Here is a 16,542-nt window from a genome sequence, read left to right as displayed (position 1 = left end):
TCTACCTTGCAATTACACTTTTGTCAGTTGTCTGTCCGCTTCCTTCTTTCTTCTTCTTTCACTCTATCTCCCCCTCTCTTGTGGTCCCCCAGGGTCTGTCACATTCCAGATAATGACCCAGAGAGTGAGAGAATGTCTGCCTCTCTCCGGCTCATCACTCTGATCCCAGAAAGAGAGATAGAGAGAGGGAGAGGTGACAAAAGTGTGAGGAGATATAGAACAACAAAGTGTCGGTTCAAGATGCAGGTGTCATGGCCCAAAAATCACTCAGAAATGACCAGCAGTTGGGAAGTTGGGAAAAGTAAACTGGACAAAAGTTTTGGGACATTCATTCATTGTTTCTTCCGAAATCAAGGTTATTAAAAGTGTTTATCCTGCTTTTGTTGGAGTGAATGTCTCTACAGTCCAGAAAAGCGCTGCTATGAGTATTTGATTTGGTTATAATGGATAATAGATCTGGATAATCACCACCACAACTCATCTCAAAAATGCTGGATGAAGCATCAACATCATTCCAGAGAACACAGCTCCATTGCTCTACAGTTCAATGCTGGGGGTGCTTTATACCCCTCCAGCCCAAGCCTGGCATTAGGCCTGGTGCTAATAAATTCGTGTTTATCTTCTCCAGAGAGTCCTATTCTATTGGCAATACTTCTCTACAGGGCCTAGACCAGCTGTCTGTGTCCGCAATGGAAGAAGCTTAAAGTAACTGAATGCATTCATTACAAGGGTTGTCCACAAACATTTGGACATATAGTTTATCTGCCGTTGTAGGCAGTTGTAGTTTTCCAAAAGTACCTCCTACCTTCAAGATATATCATTAGAAGGGTGGTTTCCTAGTCTTTAAACTGCAAACTCTCACTCTAGAGACTACTGTGGCATTGCTGAAGGAAGCAATTACACATGTACAGATGTAGTAATGGTTACGTTTGTTATTTTGGCTGGAGTGCCGCTTTAGCAACAAACAAAGCAGCAGTAATCAGGACGGAGACAAAATACAACAACTGCAATGACTATGGTGGTATTTCTGATCATTGGGGTATTAGAGGACGTAAGACAGGAAGGAGAATATCAACACTCCCACGCAAAAAAACTTTTTCCATTGATATTTTTACATTTTTCACTTTTGATTTTTTGTCATCATTTAAATCTGTCAGGTGGTATTTAGGTTGTGTCAAAGTGTCATGATAAAGGGACCAATAGAAATGCTCCAAAATTACCTAGAATAATGGCTTTATACACTGACTTCCATTGAAAGTTAAGGAGGTTTTTTCCTTGAAGGTTTTTGTGTAAGTTATGGCATAGCACATTTCAAGGAAAAACATAATACTAGAAAAGTTATACTAGAAAAGTTATATCAGTGACACCCATCAGTGTCAATCCAGGCATATTTGAATGGATTGGGGGTTGACTAGATTAAGGCCACGGCAGTTTCTTTTTCTACGCTGCGCCGCCATCTTTGAGGCTCCAAAACCAGCCATCACTCACAATCTGCAGCAGTAAGCAGTAAACATTTGAAAAACGATGATGCATTTAGTATGTTCGCATTATTGCACTCATGTAAGCTGCAAATCTACGAAGCTACAGAGCACACAAAAGCGTTAACATGCTAAATCAGCTGCTTGTCTTGGTGTAGCTATTCCTTGTAGTCAGGGTTCTCCAGCTCATAGCACATTTAATATGTGTACACTGGGTTATTTTCCATGTAGTCTAGTCCTCTGCAGATCAAGAGTCAGATCTAGCCCAGCTGGCAATGCTGTACATTGCTATTAGAGTGTGCGAGAGAGAAAGTAAGCGCTTGTTAATGCAGTGTTTGGCTCTCCCCAGGTCCATGCTGCCGCTCTGAAGATGGATTTCCATACTGATTGTGTTTGCAGATTGGCCCGGGCCCTCAGCTGATCACTTTGAGTGATTCTGGGGGCCATCGATTGGACCGGATGGATCTATTGACAGGCAGGACAGCTGATGGGGGGAGGCTGTGGGAGCACAAACAGCAAACAGAAAGCCAGACAAGCCAAAGACTGACAGACAATGAGACATACACTCACACTCACTCACTTCTGGATGAAGGGGAGAAGGTTGCGTATCATATGAGAAAATCAATGGTTTTAACTTGAAAGTTTCGTTTTGCAGTGATTTTTTTAAAATAAAGAGCATGTGCTAGATACAGTTATTAAAACCTCTATTTTAAGACAGGTTCTTCATAATTAAAGGGGAAAGGGGCAGCGTGTTGACACTGTATGCACATTTGTTAAGATTTTGCATTGGATTTATATCACTTTATTGTATTTTTGTGTTTTTTATGGTATTTATGTGTGTATTGCAGATGTTCATTATTGTTCATAAGTTTGGATGTTAACTATTATACCAGTGATCATCATTTGGCAACAATTACAAGCTTTTCAGGGATAAATGATATACTGTAATGATATATTTATAGGACTAATTGCTATGCTATCTGCCTCAAGCTGTATATTCAAATGGATATTAGAGAATATTAATTCTATTATAATATTACTCAATAATCTACAGCTCTGTTTATCATGTTAGACATTGTCTTATCTTAGTTTGCATGAACTTTTATGGTTTCAATCAGCATGTAGAAGAGTACTCCTTTCAGAGTGGATGAATCTGATGAATGCAAGTTTACATTTACATTTACAGGATTTTGCAGATGCTCTTATCCAGAGCGAAAGTGTTTCACGGTTTACTCAGAAAATATTCTTAGCTAGTGTCTACTCATTATATGTAATTAGATTTTTAAAAATACTAAATAATCACTTTGAAAATTTTAAGTTCAGCAAACATTTTTATTTATTTTACCTTTTATACAGTGGTGGGCAGTAATTAACTCTAATGAGTAATGTACAGAGACATGTTCAGCACTATTTGTATTTAAATGCAAGTATCCGTAATTTATTCAAGTATTTTACCCCATCCTAAGCCATTAGTAAAATGCCCGGTATATGCATCTATCTCCACCTCACAACAATTGAACTTTGAATTAAAGCTATAGTTTGGCAAAAATATTAATCAAACATGATTTATCATTCACCCTAGATGCTTTCAATCAGCTCGTTCATGCAGAATATCTGACATGCTTCTTTAATTTACAGCAGTTAGAAGCCCGGCTAATGTTGCTAACAAATGCTGGACCTGGACTGTCACCAACCGCATCTCTGTTAAATACACACCCAAAAATGCCTCTCAGGCAGCTCTAAATATATTCAGATGTTTATTTGTTTCGTGCAGACAAATCAAGTGTAGTTTAGATCACGACTTTAGTTTCACTTCACTTAATAAAAGCAAAAATAAACAAAACTGGAAAGTGAAAAGAAGTGATTTTTAGTATCCAGTTTTTTTTTTTGTTTAAATGATAAATAAGGCCTATACATGCAAATTTCCTAAAGATTTCTAAATATACACTATATGGACAAAAGTATTGGGACACCTGCATGTTACATCTACAGGAGCTTTAGTGACATCCCACTCTAAATATTTAAGCATTAATATGGAGTTAGTCCCCCTTTGCAGCTCTAACAGCAGGCTTGGACCTCTGCAGGTCTGGAGTCAGCAGAGTGTTTATGCGCTCTGTAACTTTACGTGGTCTGATACTTTGTGGCTAAGTTGCTTCCACTTTTCAATAATCCCTAAGCACCCAGTTACCAATGTTAGCATGTCTTGTTCTAAATTGAAGAAGCAAACTTAAGTTATCTTGGCAGAATCTAGAGGCAATTGACTTATCAACAAACTTTTCCCTGGACGTGTCAAATCAATATTGTCCTGTTAATGGACTGCTTTTCAAACAGATCATCCAGTGTATGGTAAGAACTCGATTTTATTTATTGATAATTTATTTACTTAAACAGAACTACCATCTAACTTTGCTCAAAGACATCTAACTAACAAGCTAAACTGAGTATGAATGAAACATTGTATATTTCCCTGTTGATTCACTGCAAAACCTCATAAAAAGTACAGAACACATGAATTACTCACTAACCTGAAGGTCTTTTTAGCTTTGAATGTCTGCGGTTTGGTTTAGATCTGCCTCAAGTAGTTTTATTACTCAAGCTGCATCTCAGGCTTTGTGTTCCCTATGTGAGCTTCAGCAACCAAAAAGTATACTTCCTGTGCAGCAGGAAACTCTAAAAATGTGGCTTAATCTCATAACACTTGACATTTTAAGTGCTCTTTGGATGTAGGAGCAGTTATTTTGAGACCTACATAGTGCACTATGTAGGGAGTAGAAAGCCAGCCATGTTAAATTCTGCTGCAGTGAAAAGGCAAGAAAAGCCAGATACAAACTGCAACTTCAACAAAACACTTGAAATCACATAGAGACACTGGCATTATTGTCATGGGGAAACTTGGTTTAAATGTTCTTTTCCCCATTAAACACTGCTATATTATGATACACTGCATGGTCAAAAGTATTGGGACACCTACAGCAGCGTTTTTTTACATCCCATTCTAAATCCATAGGCATTATTATGGAGTTGTTCCCTTTTGCAGCTCTGCAGTTATTGAGTCAGCAGAGTGTTTTAGACTTTTACACACCCGCTCTGTAACTTTACATGGTCTGCCACTTTGTAGTCAAGTTCCTAAACACTTCCACTTTTTAATAAAAGAGGCTTTTATTGTCATTTCAGCTACAGGTACACAGTGGAATGAAATTGTGTTTTTCCCAGAACAAAAGGTGCAACGTGGAACAAAACGAGAACAAAACAGTACAGTACAGAACAGACTGCAGAAAGTGCAACGTGCAGACGTAGGTGACGACATTAAACTAGAAAGACAATACAATAAATACAATAAATACCTTTGTCCATATAGTGTATTTTAAGAATTGAAAGCAATACGACACTTGAGGCCTTGAGTCACAGTGATTCTATTATTTTGCATCGTGTCTAGAACATCTACAGCCTCTCGTGGCTAGTAGCTTGATTCTGCACTCATATCCCACTCTCTGTGAGAAACAATGTGTCAGCTAGCATCGCCAGTCATACAATCATTTCCTTCTGAAAAACAATGGGACAAACACTTACCAACAATGCACATCTGCTGAACTAAAGTGATGACTCATGGCAAGAAGAAAGGAACTGATTACAGGAAAATCAGAGATGAACTGATATATATATATATATATATATATAAAGCATAACTCACAAAACACAGGCCAAACGACCTTACACACCACATTTACTCACACACACACACACACACAGCATACACAACTCACAATACATATCGCTACAGGCCTAGGATATGAAGTAGACAAAACAGGAAGTTCATTATAAATATGCTTTTAATCAACTCAAAATGCCAGCAGAATCTATGTGTGTTTGTATGTGTGTGTGTGTGTGTGTACATCTGCGTGAGAGAAGATTACGCCATACGCCCCCAAATTTCCCACATTATTACAGTGCTGACGGACAATAATGACTTTGTTTTCATTAGTTATTTCTGGCTTATGTTTTGAATAAGCCAGCTATCGTAATACACGCAGAAATAGAACCCGTTACAATAGATAATGGGCTTCTGACCAGTTCTGCCAAAAGCATGATGCACAAGCTCTAAATCTAACATTTTACTGTCAGCTAAGATAAAAACCCTCAGAATGAAAATGAAATAGTGTCACTTGTGTTTGTTATTGCGTTATAATGACTTACATAACTGTGAACTATGAATCTCCCTGTTGTAACATCCAGCTGTTTCTGCTCACCCCCCACGTTCATCTGTCCAACTACTCCTTCTATTGTGGTAACTCTATCCATGTCCCACTTTTTTTCATTTTTTTTTTTCATTAAGCCTCCCTCTCTTTATCGTTTTCTTTCCTTTCAAGGTCGTTTGTAACCTGGAATCTATAAACCTTTGGATGGAGAAAGTTATATGAATTCTTACTTTTTAACGACCAAGTTTAAAAATTTCCATTTCAGACCGGCAGGTTTAAAATGATCCCACAATCAGAAGAGAAGGGGATGAAATTACTGAGTAATTACTCTCACAAGCTCTCTCTCTCTCACTCGCTTTCTTTCTCTCTCTCTTCTTTTCTCTGGCTAGAAACTCACTTTCCTTCAGCCTTCATGAACGTTGTGTTGCTGTCATATTAAAACCTCAATTCTGATATTTTTGTGGTTCATTGTCCTTCATATTGAGTGAACGACTCAGAAATAGACCAACAAAAATGGTCTACACTTACTCTTACTCTTACATTAACATGCAGTATAACTTATGAAGCTGATGTACCACCATGTTTTGCTATCTGCATCTTTTAGTAATGAGAGTGTGTGGGTTTGTGAGAGTTTGTAAGAATTTGGTGTAGCTTGATAAGAACATACCAGCTTCATACACTCTTAAAAAATGAAAGAAGCTACAAAGGGTCTTTGAGTGATAGAAAGGACCATTTTTTGGAAAATATGTGTATATAAAAAACTTTAAATAGGTAAAGAACCTTTACATCCACTTTTAAAAACTTTTAAAAGGTTCTTCACACACCTGTGGTGTCCTATGGTACAGTCAGCTGTAAATGTATTGTGTGTGATTGCCATTTCATTCACTAAAATAATCATTTAATAAATAATATAATAATATATATATAATATAATAATATATATAAAATTTGTTTCAGTCTGATAATCTGGAGTGTTTTCAAATCTTCAGCAGTGGCCTGCAGCAGTTATTTGCAGTCATGCATTCTAGGCTTTTATGTATTTCAATGAGAAGCTAACCCAGAACTATGCCAGTGAACACTGACTGACCTGGGACATTTATGTATGTATTTCTAGTATTTGCATTAAAAAGTAAAGCCTTCCTGTAATTCAGGTGCCATGCTGAGCTTCATGAGCTGTTCTTGTCCTCCTTTAAGTACCTTTCTTGTCATTATACCTACTGTATACACTTGAACAGTACTATAAAATTCTTCACATCACATATCCCAGCTTAGAAAGCTGAGGTCAGAGCACAGGGTCAGACATGCATTGGTGTGCCTGGATCAGAATGTCTCAACAGTGTCAGTTTAGCGGACAGGGGTATTAAACCAACAGTGCTCAGTCTTCAGATGTATATGTTTGTCATCTCTATCTGAGCCTGAGCCTCAAACTAAAAACTCGGATGGGCATCTGCTTTGGTCAGGACCTACAATGTGGATTGTTGTACATCCATAGGCTCAGCAAAGATGGCCATGCTAATAGACAGGCATGTGTGTGTTTGTGTATTTAGCTATTTGTGGGGACCAAACATCCTCAGGATAATGGCAAAAAATGAAAAGGGTGGGACTATAGAGAGATTTGGCCATTGTCCAAAGGAGAAATTATTTGGTTCCTAATGTCTTTGTTCCTTTGGTCTTTGGTGTACATAGGGAACTTTGACTTTGACTAGCATTAAAACAGAAGTCAGCAGAAATACCCTGCAAAGATAGGAATACAATGCTGTGTGTATGTGTCTGACAGAAAAGCAGCAAAGGGATGGCAGTGTGGCTAGCTGTCCTGCCCCCTGAGGCTGGTCACCTCATCGTCTGCCTTAATAAAAATCACCACCTGTCATCAGCGCCTCATATCACACACACACACACACACACAGACACACACTCAGCCTTCACAGATGCAATTGCGCCTGCAGACCACAGAAAGGTTACGCTGGCGGTTTGCGGTGCAGCACTTTACCCCAGACTCTGTAGCCCCCTGACACTTTGATCCTAAGCAGATCGGACTGCATGCGATTTGTCAGATTCGCTGCACACCTGTCTGGCTGCTATAATTAGTATCCATGACACCTGCTGCCTGGTGTTAAAAGTGCAAGGCAAAGTTTAGGCCAGAGTGCAGAGTGAGACACAACCTGAAGCAAAACACAGCTGACAAATACATTACCAACAACATGGTGATATCTCTTAACCCCGTAATCACACTAGCAGACTGCACAGTTCTGCAGTTACAGTTTCTTTGCTATGCTATAGTGCAGGGGGCTATATTATTATTGCTGCTGTTGGAGCAAAATGTTGCAGGCCAGATGAATATAAAATTGATAACAGTGTTACTCATGATAACCCAATTGTTACTCAATTACTCAGTGTTACTCAATTGATAAAAGTGCTATACAACAAGCATCTAGATATACTGGGTTTCCCAGCACTTAACAAAAACCAAAAGTTTATCTGAGCTTGAGCTGTAATGCCTTCATTGATGTTAGAATAATTAAAATTAGCCTTTAAATGTATTATCTATTCAGATTATGGAATGTGGGAGCAGCAAGACTGGCTGATGTGACGAAACATATTTGAAAACGCTGATTAAAAGACTTAAGATTAAAAGCTGAAAATTTACCCTAAGCTACCCATCTTTCATGTGGTATTTTTTTGTATGACAGTGTGGTTTAAGAAAAATAAGGGAGGGAAGCATCAGATACTGTATCATGCATGCATTCAAACAGGCCTTAGTTTTAATTCAGCAAATGTGTTTGTTTTAAATTGGTAACTTTACATAACATATAATCATAACTATGTAATTTTATGACACAACTAAAATCATTATGACATAACTATGCCATGAACATGTCATGGCGGATATCACTGGTTGTCACGATTTGTCAAGGCAGATTATCTCCATAAACATAACAGTTAACAATATACCATTAATGGTAACTCTCATTCAGAGATCATTTTTGGATTCCAATGACATGAATTAGCATATGGCATAAACTGTCATGACAACAAACATAGTAGCATCTGTCATTAGAGTTACTGATAAGGGTAATATTAATGGATTATCATATCTCAATATTTCTTTCCTTCAGACATGGCCACATCACATATGAGTGTATAGAGCGATTTTACTGTTATTTCACTGCAGTATTTAAAGTAAATGGAAGGCAAATCTTTTTAAGGCAAAAATTCAATTTTAAGAATTTAAACGCACACTAAATGGTCATTTTTAAAATTTACTTGTAATAAGTAGGTAATTGTTGTTCGAGGTTAATTATTCAGGTATTATTCCTAAAGAGGAATCTATGAGTTATTTGGTAGTAGTTTAGTTTACCAATATCTTTATTGTGGAGTGCCACATGGTTCTATTTTGGGGCATATGGAAGTAATGTAAGTTATTATAATAATGAATCCAATCCAAAAGTCAAAGATTAGATTGATTGTGGTTGACACTCAGAAATAAGGTACTTAGATCAGACTGGAAGCAAAATCACTGGATCGGGACATCTCTAAATATCTTCTTCTACATCTATTTCTGTTGTTCCATTTGTCATGAAAAAAGTATGGTTTTAACATGCCACCAACAACAATGTTCTATTGAAGTAAAAAGTGCTGAAATATACATGAATATTACGTTTCAGATGCCTACAGATATTTTTACTACAGACTACAGACTGATCTTTACTCCATTTATGATTCTTCACTCTTAAAGAAGGGGTTGTTTAAAGGTAGTGAAGGCAATAGTTATATATACTGTAGAACCATGACAACTCAAAAAACATGGTGAACAATTTGCATGCTTGCATGTCCCTTTTCCTGGTTAACAGTGGAAAACGTTTTTGTATGTGAAGATACTCTCCTTACAAGTTAAAGAACCCTCTTTTTGGTATTAAATAGAACCATTATTGCTTAGAGTGTAGACAGCGGTCTACCAATCCTTGATGGAAGTAGAACAATGAAATATCAAAGCTAGCGAGAGCGCCGTGAAACACTTGCGTTTTGTCTATTAAGTGTAATTTGTTAATGTGTTGTTTGCTGCATTAAAGTTGCATTTAAGCAAATAGAAGAGAGGCCCATTGATTTCCTGCTCGGTCCTGCTCCTTGAGAAAGTGCACATGTAGGCATCAAATTAGAATTCATTTGATGGCTTTATGGATTGAAATTTGCCACAAATTTGATTGAGGACGATTCGCCTGGCCTGGACCGGATCCATCCGGCCTTCCCCCCTTATTGTGCTTCCTGATTGATTTTTAAGTTAGCAGTGGGCAATCGGTGAGCACCGCCCAATCAAGATCCACCAACATCGTGCAGATTAGACAATTTGTGGTAATCAATGAAAATATTCCCTGATTTGCGAGAGCTCAATCCAGGCCATAAATCACGGGTGCGACGCATGAGTAAGTTAGCAGTAAAACAAGCGCTTTCAGACAGGATGGGCTGTGAGGGGTGAATTAGGGGGCGGGAGAGGAAGTAGTGCAGGAGACGAACGTGGGGAGTGTGTGTGTATGTGTGTGTGTGTGTTGAGTGGAGGTAATGAGACTGAAATACTGGTGTTGCCCGAGCCCCCCTAGCAGCATGGCTGTCAGCTACTAATGGGCCGGCACAAGTGCTGGCATTTGTCATCCAGCTTCCCGACACATATTTATTCATTTATTTATCGCCTTGATGCAGCATCATCTTTTATGATGTTAAGCACCCCCTTCCCCCTTGACATCAGAGCGTTGCTCGGCCACAAGGAATTTACACTGTATGATTTACAATGTAGTAAGGCGATGCAGTGTCATGGTCCTTAATTAACAAACTTCATACATCATTGAATAAACACGCTAATATGTGGATCAAACCATTCATGACTTATTTCCTAATAACTAGGTGTGGGCATTCAGGCACCGCTTCATTACTGGTGTAACTGTGTGTCCCAGAAGACTGCAATGAAAAACATGTTGCTTTGAATTGACTTCATTCAGTTTTTTGCTCTCAAGGAATGTCACTCCACCCACTAGCATCTAATGCTAATAATAACAAGACATATTTAGCTGTCTGACATCCCCCCGGCCAAATGGGAAGGTTACATAGATTATCAAGATAACCACTGCTGTGTGTGTTGAGTTATTAATTGAATGCAATTATTTTATTTTATTTACAGTTGTATGTTGTATATCTAGATCTAATACAAATGTTCTGACAGGTGACAGCTTCTATATACACTACATAGACAAAAGTATTGGGACACTTGCTTATTCATCAAAAGTATTTCAACTGTCCAGGAAAGAAGGCTTTCTACTAGAGTTTGGAGCACTGCTGTAGGGATTTGAGTGCATTGAGCGACAAAGGGTGTTTGTGAGGTCAGGATGCTGAATGATCACTACCACTCTTCATCCCCAACTCTCCAGCTCATGCCAAAAGACCTGGACAGAGCACCACCATTCCTTCTAGCACATGCCTGGCATTAGGCGTAGTCCCAATAGGTTCATCTTTATCCGCTCCAGAAAGTTCTATTGTATTGGCAAAACTTCTCTACAGAGAACAGACAAGCTGAGTGTGTGCATTTGCACATCTGTGTCAGTAAAGGGGGCAACGTAAAGTAGCTAAATACATTCAGTAGACGTGTAGAATGAATATATTTCAGGATGTGAAGGATTTGTTTGAAAATGGTTACTACGGATGAGACATATTTTTTAATGCCTGCTCACTCCATCTTTTAACCTCCAAGGACTCCAAGGAGTTCAGCTTGTTAGCAATTTGGCTGGGCTTCAGGTTGGGAGTTTTGACCTGGCCGTGAGTTAGAACTTTGTACGGACATTCACATATTATACTGTTTACTATTCATGATTTTAGAGACTTAGCACAGTAATACAGATTTCAATTTTTGAAATTTACAGCTATGCAAATGATCAGATTTTAGAGTTTTTAATCAGATCTATAGGTTTCAAAAGGTATGAATCAATCAATTTAGATGTTTCAAACAAATAAATAAAAAACTGACATATTTCAGTAAAGTCTCTCTCTATGCTTTTCCTTAGTTTTTTCCCCCTAAGGAAGTTCCTTTACTCTGTATGGGGTAATAGATCGCTTTGTATCTCCCTCTCTTGGCTGAAAAAAAAGATGTCTATCTCTAAACCCATCTCCCTTTCTCTTTTTTCGCCCCCACACACAGAGTGAGACGCACACCTGGCCGATTCTCTTGGCAGGTGGCTGTTCTTTGTGCTGCTGTAATGGCCCTGACTAGACTGATGATCCTGCCAGCGACCTCTACAAGTGCATTTGATTCTATCACCACCCCTCCTCTCTTCACCCGCACCAGGGTTGGTCTGTTTTTATCAAAGGAATTACCTAAAGTGCCTGTTATTTCATCATCCCGCCCGTCAGCCAGGCCTATTCCTTTAATTTATACACCCCCCAAAATGACTCCGCTCTCCATACATCACCCTATGTCCTGCGAAGGGGCTAAAATATCATCCGGCCCGACCGAGGCCAGGTGTAGAGTCATTAACCTCTGCTGTGGCGTGAGAGGGAGCTTATTATGGGATAGAGGAGCCTCCCCCGTTTGAGAGATAGTGGACTCTGTTACCTGACCTGTCCTTTATTTGACCAGACGCAGACGATGGCATGCATCAATACACTCATTTCCTGCTCACATAAGCAGCTGTCGACCACAGGAATGCTGGGTTTAAAAAGTGACACTGTTTGGGTGCCACACCACGTTTGGCGTTTAGTCATGCCTGGGTTTTGTTTTAGGCAAATTTTATTACACTTTAAATATTACATTAACATTAACAAATATTAGTGTGCCAAATTTGCATTTGTATAATACATGGCACTGCTTCGACTGGTTCTTTATGGAACCAACGGTGGTTCTTCTATGACAATGTTTAAATAACCACTTGAGGCATCTTTATTCTCAAGTGTAGTCCTATATACAGCCATAAATACTATTAGTAAAGGTTCTGGATATACAGTAGATGGTGCTGTGTAGTGGCCAACAACCCCTCTTTCCCCAAGGCAGACTAGGGTTCAATTCTGTGGTTGGACATGCGCACCATGTTACACCAATAAGAGTTATTGGGCAGGACTCCTAACATTAGATACAGCTGCCTGTGTAGCCAATGCTGTTAATGTACACATAAAACCACAACAGCTCAAAGAACCATTGGAATGTCTGGTAAAGGGTTCTTCATATTCAAGGAACAAATATTGCATTTCATTTTAGGTAGAGCCTTTTAAAATTGGCTCTGAATAGCACCAAACAATAGATCCACTACTGTTACAAGTTAACGAACCCCTTTTCAGCACTACATAAAACCCTGTTGGATTCAAGGGTGAACCTGTTTTTTTGCAATGGACTGGTGCTTTGTACAAGGGGCATTCTTGCCTTGCACCCACTGATTCTGGGTAGGCTCTGGAAAAAGCAGATGAATGAATAATTGATTGAATGAATGAATAAATGTACTTGTTGATTTCTAAATTACATTGCATAATACTGTGCTATCTGTAAACTTTATATGGACAAAAGTAATGGGTCATCTGCTTATTCACTTTCTTCTGAAATCAAGGATATTAAAAAGCAGTTAATTTTGCTCTTGTTGGAGTAACTGTTTCTATTGTCTAGGGGAGCTAGATCTGCTAGATCTTGAACGCTTGTTGCGAGGATATGATTGCATTTAATCAGTTACAAGACCATTGGTGAAGTCAGGATGATCACTACCCTACCTTGATGATCACTACCCCCAACGCCCCAACTCATCAAAATTATTGGATGGAGCACCATTATTTCAGAAAACAGTTCCACTGCTACACGCCCCAATGCTGCATTAGGTATGGGGCCAAAAGTTCCATGTTTGTCTACTCCAGAGAGTCCTTTTATATTGGCAATAATTTTCTACAGGGAATAGACAAGCAGTGTCTATGTGCATGTGCACATCTGTGTCAGCAATAAGTGCAACTTAAAGTAGCTGAATGCATTCATTAAGAGGGGTGTCCGCAAACATTTGTACATACAGTGTACTAGTGTGCTTTATGTAACAGTGAATCTCAGGCTTGTTGAATGTTATCTAGCAAAGCAATACAACTTCAAACTGAACTACCCCTAAGTTCAAATCTCAAGAATTAAGAGTCACCCTGGGTAAACCATAGCTGCTCCTCGGAGGTCATCTGAGTACCAGTTGTGTTTCTCTGATCGAGCAGTCTAAGATGCAAGCTTTTCTGCACCATCGGCTACTATGTTAACAGGGTTTCATTGTTTCCACATTGAAAGTCATGATTTAATAGAAAAAAGTTGTATCCTATTTTTCCATTTGTTGGTAGATGTTCATACGATGTAAAGGGCAACTGGTTATTTAAAAACTGTAAAAACATACAGTTATCAGGTTCTGATACAACAGTAATTATATGTATATAGCACACCCTTAGAGACACTTGAAAGGCTGCTTGAAGTCTTGCACGGCCTGTTGCAGTTTCTCACAGTTCCATTCGGTTTTTATAATGCTCCTGTGAGGATGCACTTCTCAGGCCTATCTGTCTGTGCATAGCATGTCCATAGCTCTTTTAGTGGTACAGTATGGGATTGGCTTTGACTTTGCTTACCCTTGGAAAGCTCTGCTCTCCCCATGATCCAACATCAGAAGAAATGATTAAAAAAAACTCTTGCTTGCCTCAAAGCCTCTGCCTGGCTTAACATTGTCAAAAAAGCTTTTTTTTTTTTTACTCCCCTGTTTCGACCTCCTGTGTATATTTTATTGAGCCGTTCTCATCCCTCTGCAGTGCATAAGCTGTGTTCAAAATGTATTTCTCCTCTCATTAACACGGACTAGCTCGTGTGCTTCATATGCACTCAGGTTCTATGAGAATTCTGGTCCAAGATCTGCAGATTTGTCTGATCTTTTGTGGATCCTTTTTGTGTAATTTAGACTATGCAATGCGTGTAGCTTTCCCAACAAAAACAATGACAGGTGAAGTTAATAATATTGCATATTCCCAGACCACAGCAGTGAGGAGCGTTCTCAGAAGGTAACAAAAGTATTTGATGGCGTTTGAGCTGCTTTCCCTCCAGACGCTTGTCTCTTTCCACCAAAACCACAGAGGAAATACACTCCCACCACATCTTTACCCTTTAGTGGCTGGTTACAAATAAACATCTCATAAACCCTCCATTTAATAATAACAAATTGATATTATTCCAGGATTGGCATCAGAACTTTACCAGAATAGTAGATTGGATCGATATCGGCCAATACCCAGCATCAATCTGAATATTCCTAATTAAAATTATTCATTGAATCTTTGACTGATATGTTGCCACAGCCTACATGCTAACAAGCTGCACTGTTTGCTGAAATAACTTTATTATATAAATTATTATTAATTATTAATACATTTATGTACTGAAAATGGGTGCATTGTTGTGTACTGAAGATGAGTGCATTGTTTCAAGTTGCATTCTGATTGCCACTCAAGATCGTGGTGATCGTTATGGTGATTTTTAAAAGAGATTTTTTAAAGAGGCATGAGGCTGTAGTCAGCCATAGCTCATCGTTTTTTTAAAGTGTGGCTCATAGTTCTTACAATTTTCTAATAATCATACAGAGCGGCAGGTAAACCAAATTTTCAAATGCACAGAATTTGTATTTTCAATAAAGCCTGACTGATGATCTGGACCAATGGTTTTGCATTAGGCAAGGATCCATCTGAGGGCCCTCTACATAAGACAAGAAACTAGTCCTTACCAAGGGCAGCTTTACCATGTACAAATATGCACCAGCACAAACCATTATACAGACCAACAGGACCCCAGTTTTATTCCATAAGAAGAGGCTTCCCAAGAGCCTCAGAAAGGCCTAACGGTACTTGCCAATAGATTCACCTGGCTGTTTCAGCCTAATGTCCCATCATACAAAGCAAATATCAAAAATGTGATTGGAATTGCTGAGAAAGTTATTGGCAAAGGACAAAGGAAGGATGTACAATGCAACGTGACGACAAGCCATACTCAGCCATCTTTTACTGGAGCCAACAAAGCTTCTCTCCCCATTTCCCTATGTGTCAGCAGTTCAACAGCGAGAGAGAGTGAGCAAAATAAGAGGCTTCACACGTCTCTAGACAGTGTGCTATCATCTCAGAAGGTTAATTGAAGTCTGTGAGAGTGACTTTAGTGGTCTGTCTTTAACAGGATGACCTATAAATGTTTAAATGTTTGATTTCTTCTTGGCAATGGAAAAAAATGAATCATGTGATGATTTTTTTTCACTGCTAATGTCCTTGTAGGAGGACTTTGGCTAGAATGCGGACAGGCTGATAAACCTATAGGCTAAAGCTTGCATTAAAAAAAAGGAAAATTTCCATCAGTATTATATCAGTATTATGGTCCTCCGGTCTGAAACGTCCAGAAGTGGGTGGATTTTTTTTCTGATGGCGATATAAATCTGGTGATTACATTACCACAACATTACCTGAACTTCCATTAACTTCAACCCATTCCATTACATGATAAACAGTATGCCACCTTGTATTGCCATGTCTGCATTTTTTGAGGTCATCCAGTAAAATAATCACTTCAAAACCAGTGCTAAACATCAGTTTATGACACAAATAACTGATAAATTCATTTTAATTGCCAGTGAATACACTATATAAAGAAGTACATTTCTAAACAGAGGATTAAAATGGCTAAAATGCATTATATCAGATATCCTCTTGCAACTTGGGTATAACCAACTCTGGAGGATCTCTGATATAATGTATATTAGCCATTTCAATCCTCTTTAGGAAGTAGTTAGGAAGTAACAGAAAGTAACAGCATTACATAATCCATTACAGACAGTAATCCAATTATTAAATATATTTAAAAA

The sequence above is a fragment of the Salminus brasiliensis genome, chromosome 25 (genome assembly GCF_030463535.1).
Source record: "Salminus brasiliensis chromosome 25, fSalBra1.hap2, whole genome shotgun sequence".
NCBI lineage: Eukaryota > Metazoa > Chordata > Actinopteri > Characiformes > Bryconidae > Salminus > Salminus brasiliensis.
Note: the sequence above shows the minus strand (reverse complement) of the source record.